This window comes from Dromiciops gliroides, chromosome 1, assembly GCF_019393635.1.
Source record: "Dromiciops gliroides isolate mDroGli1 chromosome 1, mDroGli1.pri, whole genome shotgun sequence".
NCBI classification, from domain to species: Eukaryota; Metazoa; Chordata; class Mammalia; order Microbiotheria; family Microbiotheriidae; genus Dromiciops; species Dromiciops gliroides.
In genome coordinates, this window is record NC_057861.1 from 625,339,806 (window position 1) to 625,349,567 (window position 9,762).

Genomic DNA, 9,762 nt, shown 5'->3' on the forward strand with positions numbered 1-9,762 from the left:
AAAGATGATTCTCCTTAGCAGAGAAAAAAAAGAGCAAAAATAAACATTAAGTGGTTCTGCCATCTCTTTGTTTTTCATTATCAGCATCATGTTGGCCCAAGCAATGGTTCTTATTTCTTTACCAATAAAGCTTTTTAAAAAAAATCCTTTTGTTTTTAGCTCTTTTGAATGAATCACTTTTGATACTGTCCCAATAGGACCATCTGATGTTTTTGGTCTTCATTATATTCCCTTACTTCTGTCTTTTCTTCATTTCTTTTTACAATCTAACTTGGTCTGCAGATTCTTTGTGCAACCACAGAAGTCAAGAGATTTCTGTGGATGCACATCAACAACTCTCACCTTTCCTTCTCATCAGAATTGTTTCTCTTTGTGTCTTCATAGTTTTATTCTTGAAAGTTTTCTATCCCTTCTGGAAAAAATTTCCTTTGTAGAATTTAGTTTAATTTAGTCCCTACCTATCCTTTTTCAGTGAGTCCTTTAAATTTGCTACTACCTGGCCCAAATTTAGGATACCAGACTGTGCCTGGCTTTCCTCTCCTCTATCACAAATACCAAGATGCAATTTCCTTCCAAGGTTTCCATCATTTCTACAGCAGTCATCTGTTTGTACTTCTTAGTGTGAATCAGCTCTGGAATAACAGGTCCTCCCATTGATTTTTCCACTTTTTTAAAGAATGAAATTTTCCTTAAAGGTAGCTGAAAATTTTGTCAGAGGGAGACAGATAGAAAAAAACAGAGACAGAGAGAAAAATATAGGGAGGGACAGAGAGAGAGAGATAGACAAAGCAGATGTGTGGACAAATAAAGTCCATCATCATGAATATAACACAAGGTTTTTGTGAAGATCAAATGAGACCCCTTTTTTTTCTCCCTGAAAGGCAAAGTGCTATAGTATTAAGAGTAGTAGAGTTGGATTCAAGAAAGTCTTATATTCAAATCCCATCTCTGGCACTTAGTAACTGTGGAAACATGGGCAAGTCACTTGCCCTTTCTAAGCCTCAGTTTCCTCATCTATAGCATGGGCATACTAGTCATAGTACCTCCCTCATAGCATTGTTGGGAGAACCAAATGAAATAATGCACATAAAGTCGTTTGTAGATGATATAAAAGGTCTTTTCCAGCTCTGTAAAACCTATAGGTTGTTGTTAAATTTTTTCATCAAACATTTGTATTTATTTTAGCATTAAATTGTCTACACATTCAAGTACAATAAAGCTTTTCCCTTGCCCAATTATATAAAATTGGGAGTGTGGGGTGGTTTACCTTGATATATCTTAGGTATCCTTCAGTTCTGGCATTCTGAGCTCCCCTTCTGTTCTTTGATCCCTTCCCATTCTGACATTGTATGATCTCTGTTCAAGTTCCTTCTATGGTCTATGTTTCAAGTCCCCATGGAGAGCCTTTTTGACTTATGTTTTGTCACCGGACTCCCATGACTCTGACTCTGAAGGAAAGAGTGAGGCTGATGACTGTGCGGCCCTGCTTCACTTAAATCCAATTCTCTTGCAAGCCCAAGACTTCACCCTTCTGATGTCATTGGTCCTCTTCCAGAAAGAAGGATGAGCAATAAAATATTCTGTGTTCTAAGTCTCCTCCAGATCCCTTATTCTATGTTCTAAGACCCTGTCAGCTCTGATAGCCTCTGTCTCCACAATTTAGAAGCTGTTCATTGTGTTCATATCACAAATTATTTTAAATTGAGTCTAGTTTGTGACTTCCTTCACAAACACATTCCAAGTTTCTTCAAGTTGCCTCACGGTGGCAGTGTTGTCCTCTAGGTTTTATAGAAAACTTTCATAAGCAGTAAAGGGGCCTGTCTACCCAAGGTGTGTCATTTACAAAGCTGGAACCAGACCCTTGTATTCTGGCCTTGAAGTGGTCCTTTGGACTTTGGGGTAAGGGAGCAAACTCCCCTCCCCATTTTAGTTTACTTCTTTCCTTGTGCCCCCTCTACCTTCGAAGATAGTACTCACAGTTGCTCCCCGAGACCCCTTGGACTCCAAGGTTTCCCTAAATAGATCCCATGTTTCACATAGTAGGTGCTTAATTCATGTTTGGTTGAGTTGTATTTAAATAGCACTTGAATAGCGCCCTTTAAGTTGCATAAAGTGCTTTACAAACATCTAATCTGATTTGTTCCTTATAATAACACTTTAAGGTAGATCTTAATGGTATTCTTTTATCTATTTTTATCCACAGATGAGGAATTGAAGTTTTCCCCTATCCATAGTCACACAGAAAATAAGAGGCAAAGTTAGAATTTGAACCAGTTGTGGTCATTGTTTATATCACACCAGACAGGTTCTTTTTGTAGACTATTTTGATTTTTTTTTTCACTACTGGTTTTTGTTTGTTTGTTTTGCGGGGCAGTGAGGGTTAAATGACATGCCCAGGGTCACACAGCTAGTAAGTATCAAGTGTCTGAGGCTGGCTTTGAACTCAGGTCCTCCTGAATCCAGGGCTGGTGCTTTATCCACTGCGACACCTAGCTACCCCTCCCCACACACACTACTGTTTAAAATAAAATTAAGCCCAATATAAAAAAAGGCAGCTTGGAGTGACTTTCCTTATATACAGCACAATCTATCTGCTCCACCCAATTCAATTCTATTCCATTCATCGGTTAGAATAGAGAGATGGATATGCCAGGTCGAGCCTGAATAAAGACAAGGATGATGGTGGTGGAGGACAGAGACTGAATTAACCAGCCTAGTTACCTAGTTACCAAGAATAATTACTTCATCTAGGAAGCTATAGCTCTTGCACTTAATTCCTTTCACATTCATTTTTCAGCTCTGTGTAATTTGGCTTTTAATCTTATCACTCAAATAAAACTGCTCCCTCCAAGACAAGCTAGACTTACTAACTAAAATAGTTGATCTCAGTCATCATCCTTCCTGACCTCATTGTAGCTGTGGACACAGTTAACCATCCTCTCCTCTTAGGTACTCTCTCCTCCTTCAGTTTTTTGTTGTTGTTGTTTTTTGGTGGGGCAATGAGGGTTAAGTGAATTGCCCAGGGTCACACAGCTAGTAAGTATCAAGTGTCTGAGACTGGATTTGAACTCAGGTCCTCCTGAATCCAGGTCCAGTGCTTTTTCCACTGCACGACCTAGCTGGCCCCCCCCCCCCGCTTTTTTTTTTTTTTTTTGGTGAGGCAACTGGGGTTAAGTGACTTGCCCAGGGTCACACAGTTAGTAAGTGTTAAGTGTCTGAGGCCGGATTTGAACTCAGGTACTCCTGACTCCAGGGCCGGTGCTCTATCCACTGTGCCACCTAGCTGCCCTCAGTTTTCTTAATGATGCTCTCATTTGGTTGTTTCTTTGCTGGATCTTTACTCACATTTCAACCCCTACTGTAGGTATTCCCCAAGACTCCACCATGAAACCTGTTTTCTTCTTGTGCTACGCTTAGTGATCTCATTAGCTCTCATGGGTTCAATTATCAGCTTTTTGGGTTTTTTAAATTTTCTAATAAAAAACATTTTTATTTATAGTTTTGAGTTCCAAATTTTATCCCTCCTTCCCTCCCTCCCCTCCCCACTCCTTGAGGTGGTGAGCAAACAGATGTGGGTTGTACATGTGCAATTATGTAAAACATTACCATATTAGTCATTTTTTACAAGAAAACTTGAATAAAAGAAAAAAATGAAAGAAAGTGAAAAATAGCATGCTTCAGTCTTTGTTCAATCAATATCAGTTCTTTCTTTGGAGGTTGATTGTATGCTTGATCATTAGTCCTTTGGGATTGTCTTGGATCATTGTTTTGTTGAGAATAGTTGTCATTCACAGTTCTTCATGAAACAATATTGCTGTCTCTGTGCACAATGTTCTCCTGGTTCTGCTCACTTCACTAGACATCAGTTCATATAAGTCTTTCCAGGCCTTTCTGAAATCATCTTGCTTGTCATTTCTTATAGTACAATAATATTCCATCACCATCATATACCACAGCTTCTTTAGCTATTCCCCAATTGATGGGCATTCCTTTGATTTCCAATTCTTAGCTACCACAAAAAGAACTGCTATAAATATTTTTGTACAAATAGGTCTTTTCCTCTTTTGGGGGATGTCTTTGGGATATAAACCCCGCAGTGGAATTGCTGAATCAAAGGGTATGCACAGTTCTATAGCCCTTTGGGCATAGTTCCAAATTGCCCTCCAGAAGGGTTGGATCTTTTCACAACTCCACCAACAGTGTATTAGCATCCCAGTTTTCCCACATCCCCTGCAACATCCAATATTTTCATTTTTTGTTATATTTGACACTCAATTATCATCTCTTTGAAGGTGACTCCCAGGTCTCTGTGTCCATCCTAATCGTTCTCTTGAGCTCTAGTTCCACATTACCAGTGATTGGTTATCTACAAATGGATGTATCAAACTTAACATGCCCAAAACAGAATTAATTATCTCTCCCTCTCTCTCTCTCTCTCTCTCTCTCTCTCTCTCTCTCTCTCTCTCTCTCTCTCTCTCTCTCTCTCTCTCTCACACACACACACACACACACACACACACACACACATACCCAATCCACCACTCTAACTTTCCTATTTTTGCTGAGGCAACCTGTGATGAGATTAGGGTTCTCCCATTTTCTGCCAGGAGGATTCGTTTTCTCTAAAGGACAACAAAGTTGTCCCTGGGACTTGATTGGCCCCTTCCTCCCTGACAAAACTTCCTGGTCACCTAAAGGTATAAGAAGTTCCAGGTAACTAGGTGGCACAGTGGATAAAGCACCAGCCCTGGATTCAGGAGGACCTGAGTTCAAATCTGACCTCAGACACTTGACACTTACTAGCTGTGTGACTCTGGGCAAGTCACTTAACCCTCATTGCGCTGCCCCCCCCCAAAAAAAAGTGCCATGAACTATTATACCACCATTCCAAGCTGGTATCATCTCTGAAGCTATGTAGTTCCCCCTCTAGGAAATCCTTCCCTACTCTGCCAATGTTTTGCAAGAAGATTTTACTTTATGTCTTGAACCGTTCTAATGGTAATGATGTCTTAACTTTTGTATAAATAGTCTCAAAATCATATTTTGGTTTGTTCTATCTGGCTTTATTTTTTTTCCTCTTCTTTGGCTATTAATAGCAATGGCAAATGTTACCTGTAAAGTATGGCTAGCTGCTTATTTGGGGGGGGGGGCGGAGGGCAGGGCAATGGGGGTTAAATGACTTGCCCACAGTCACACAGCCAGTATATTTGAAGTCAGATTTGAAGTCAGATTTGAACTCAGGTCCTCCTGAATCCAGGGCTGGTGCTTTATCCACTGTGCCACCTAGCTGCCCCTGCCAGCTGCTTATTAATTCTCTAAAATAATTTAACTTTTCTCTGAAGAAAGCCAGCAGTAATTACCTTACAGTGCTTCAGCTTGTCACTTTTTATTTCTGGGCAGACTTATAACTTGCCTCTCTTTTGAAGAGGTTCAGTAGTCTTGGATTGGAAGAGAACAGATTCTTTTGATCTCATATGGGAAGAATTATTTATTTCTGGAAATCCTGCTAAACTGGTTTGTGAATATGTGTTTGCTTATTAGGTTTTATTTGTAGTTATTTTAGACAATCAGATTCAGAAAAAAAATATTGAAAGAGCAGTTAATATCAACACACCTTTCTTTATTGACTTATAGGAATTCCCCCCTTTTTTTCCTCCACCCTTTGGTAGGATTAATAAATAATGAAGTGTTCAAAGTGTAGAAGCAGCAGGAGAGAGATCAAATATCTGATTCCTCTTCAAACTCAATTACTAGATTTTGCATAATTGACATTTCCTTATTCCTTATACTTTTAAGTATTTATTAACACTTTTCCTTCCCTCACTCCTCTCACAAATCTTCACTGAATTCTAATTAAACATCTAAAGTGCAATGTTTTTCCAAGTAATGATCAATATCCCTAACACTGTCATGGAGGGTAGGCAGACTCTGGTGGATACAATTAAAACAAGAGCCATAGATCTTTAAATACATGTCTGATGATAGTTGTTTGAACTTGTAATTATTTTTATTTGGTTTTTTGTTTGTTTTTTTTTGTTTTTTTAGTGAGGCAATTGGGGTTAAGTGACTTGCCTAGGATCACACAGCTAGTAAGTGTTAAGTGTCTGAGGCCGGATTTGAACTCAGGTACTCCTGACTCCAGGGCCAGTGCTCTATCCACTGCACCACCTAGCTGCCCCCTTCAGTATTAGTCTTTAGGCAATTGTTGAACAGAAAAGATACTTTTAGTACTCAAAAAATAGATGAAGCATATTCTCCACCTTCAAAGAAAGAACTGATATTGATTGAAAAAATGCTAGGTAGCCTGGTGGCACAGTGTGAAGGGCCCTGGACTAAGAATCAGGAAGATCTGAGTTCAAATCCAGTCTCGGAAACTTATTAGCTACGTGAGCCTGGATAACTCACTTAAACTCTCTTGACCTCAGTTTTCCCATTTATAAAATGGGAATAATAATAGAACCTACCTCCCAGCATAGTTGTGAGGATAAAATGATATGTTGTTTGTAAAGTGCTTTGTAAACTGTGGAGTACTACACAAATGCTAGCTATTATTATTTAAATATGAAAATATAATGTTTCTTTCCTACTTCTTGGTGTACATTTACTTTCCTCCCTCCATTTTCTTTCAGAGTATACTTGAACATATTTCCACTATATAAACCTGTTGATACACATTAATATAATGAATAATATAATTGGAGATAAGGTTTATTAATTTATCTAATGGGGGCAGCTAGGTGTCGCAGTGGATAAAGCATCCACCCTGGATTCAGGAGTACCTGAGTTCAAATCCAGCCTCAGACACTTGACACTTGCTAGCTGTGTGACCCTGGGCAAGTCACTTAACCCCCATTGCCCTGCAAAAAAACCCAAAACAAACAAACAAAAATTTATCTAATAGTAGACTATCCTGTTTTAAAAGCCGACAAGAATTTTGTTTTTAGCTTTGCTATTTTGGATTTTTCAAAGAAACCATAAACCATATTTGGATTGTGAAAGACTTTTACCCTGCAGCCATTATTTAACATCTTTTGTTTTATTCAGTAGATATTTGTTGAATATTCGAAATATGTGTGCCCAGCATTACCCTGGGTATGAAGACATGAAACATGGTTCTTGATCTTGAGGCTTATCATCCTAGATACTTATCTTACAACTATGGTAGCCAGGCAATGCTACCTACATTTCTCAGCTAAGGAATCTGTTGTTCATTTGGATTTGCTTTACTGTGTCTTGGTTTCTCATAAAGTCATTAGCTTCCATTTGTTCAATCCTAATTCTTAGGCAATTATTTTCGTTAGAAGGAATCTGATGTTCAAAGACATCAGGTGGGAGAGCCAGAAGTCAGACCCTGACTGCTGACTCTGTAAAGTTGCTATCTAGCTATATTGTCTAAAAATCTAATGAGTGGTCACCAATAAATTAGAAGCTTTAGCAAGAGTTTAGACTTTTAAGTATTTATTAAAGAGCATTAGGATCTAATGATCAGAGAGAAAGGTAAAAATCTAACTATTTTTAAGAGGCTCCATCATCTGACCTGCCATAGCGAGGTCAGGAACAAAAAAGGACCCAGCGCTTCCTTCTTCCTCCCAGAAGCTTCTTGTCTGAACCGGAAACATCAAACGTCACTTCCTGATGCCAAGGAACTGACCTTCCAAGCCACATGGCTTGCCCTCAAACACCTTCTCCTCATAGTGGAGCTTTCCTACAGTAACTTTCCAGCAGGTGGCATCACTCCAATTGTCACAACTCCAAGTCTAACTTTTTTTGCATTATATCATAGCAGTGTGTGATAAAATGCCTTATGACTTAAAGTGGTCCAAACAAAATGCTGTAGGAGTTCGGAAAAATGAAAGATCACTTCCAGCCAGGGATGAAAAGGTGGGGGACAGGGAGTTGGGGGGGGAAGCATCTTCTAGGAAGTGGCATTGAGCTGTGCCTAAATGGTGCTGATGGGGTGTTGTGTTGTGTTGTGCTGTGCTGTGCTGTGTTGTGGGGGGAGGTTATTCCTTGCAGGGGACACAGCATCAATAAGGTCCAGACAGAGGAGGGAAGGACTGGAGAATTTTTGAGGATTGGTAAATTGTTTAAATTGTCTAATGCATAAGGTTTGTGTGGGAGATGAGTCATGAAAGGTTAAGATGGTGGAGGGTCCTAAGTATGAGGCTGTGGAGTTTAGACTTTGTTTGCAATACACCAAACATTTAATTAGTGATACTATATGCAGGTACTGGGCTAAGCACTGCGGGAAATTAAAAACCCAAACCATAATCAGCCTCTGATGGATTTTGAACAAGAGACTGGAATACTCTGAGCAGAGTTTTAGAAAGACAAATACATGACAGAACGTGCAGGGCAAATTGGAAGGAGAGTGTGAGAAAATGGGTAGTTGTCTCCTCTCAATGTGGATATAACAGTCAGTCATACTTCCCCTGACCTGTTTGTAGGACAAAGGTCTCAGATCTCCTCCTCCTCCTCCTCCTCCTCAGGTTAGCAAGGTCACATGGTTCAAGGAGCCCTGATCTCAATAGCGTCCGCTCCAGAGTTGTGTCCATATAAGGAAGTATAAGATCCACTCCTGAGTTATGCCCATACAAGGAAGAGGGGTGGGAATACTATTAGCTAGTTTTTGCACGTAGATTGTAACACTTGAGTAATCAGACCAGTGATGAAAAAGGGGAGGGTCCATTCACGTTAGGGACTAGGGTATAAAACAGGGCCTTGGAGCCCCCTTTCAGGGCACCCACTAGCTGCATACTAGGGTAACTCCTTCTCATGAGAAGAAAATAAAGAGCCTTTGTCACTTCGCTGCTGAGTTCCTGAGAATTATTAAGAAGAGGATGGATTTTTTTCCTCACAGAGAGGCTTGAGGAAAAAAGACACCCGCCTAGGGGAAGGAACCCTGATTTTAAACCTCTGCTGCCTTGTGGCTATACCCATATATGGGAAAGGCTTTGGGAGTTAACCCCAGGAAAAATCAGGAGTCGGAGTCCCTTAGGCAGTTGGATGTTGGACATCACATCCCTCTGGCAACTCCTGCGGTGGCACTGGTGCCAAATGTATTGGCTCTGCCTCTCCTCTGGATCCACCAATGTTGCAGAGAGGGAAAACCTGCTGCACGGGCAACAGCTTGTTTTCCATATTGATCTGCCCAGGCCAGCACCCTGGAGAGGATACTCCAGCTACTCCTCATGGGGTAGATACAACCATGGGATTCAGCAATTATCCATTATAAGTCACTCAGGAGCTGTGGCTCCCATATCGGACTGCACAGCCACATTGTGGCCTGTGACTCTTCCAGGTGCTGATCCATGGTCATCCGAGACTGGTGGAGGTCTACTATGGACCATTGGCTAGCTAGAGATTCTATTCTCTGCCTCCCTGCATTTTAGTATATTATCCTCCTTTCCTCCCCCTCTCCACCATGGCTGGAGTACACTTCCTCATTTCAAATTTAAGATTCTTTACCTTCTTTTTTTTTTTTTTGCGGGGCAATGGGAGTTAAGTGACTTGCCCAGGGTCACACAGTCAGTAAGTGTCAAGTGTCTGAGGCCGGATTTGAACTCAGGTACTCCTGAATCCAGGGCCGGTGCTTTATCCACTGCGCCACCTAGCCGCCACCTAGCTGCCCCTTCTTTACCTTCTTTAGGACTCAGATTAGGGACCACTTCCTTTATAAACCTTTCCTGACCCTTTCAATCAGTGCTCTGCCTTCTCCAATCACTTTGTATTATAATTATCTGTTTATATGCGATAATATCC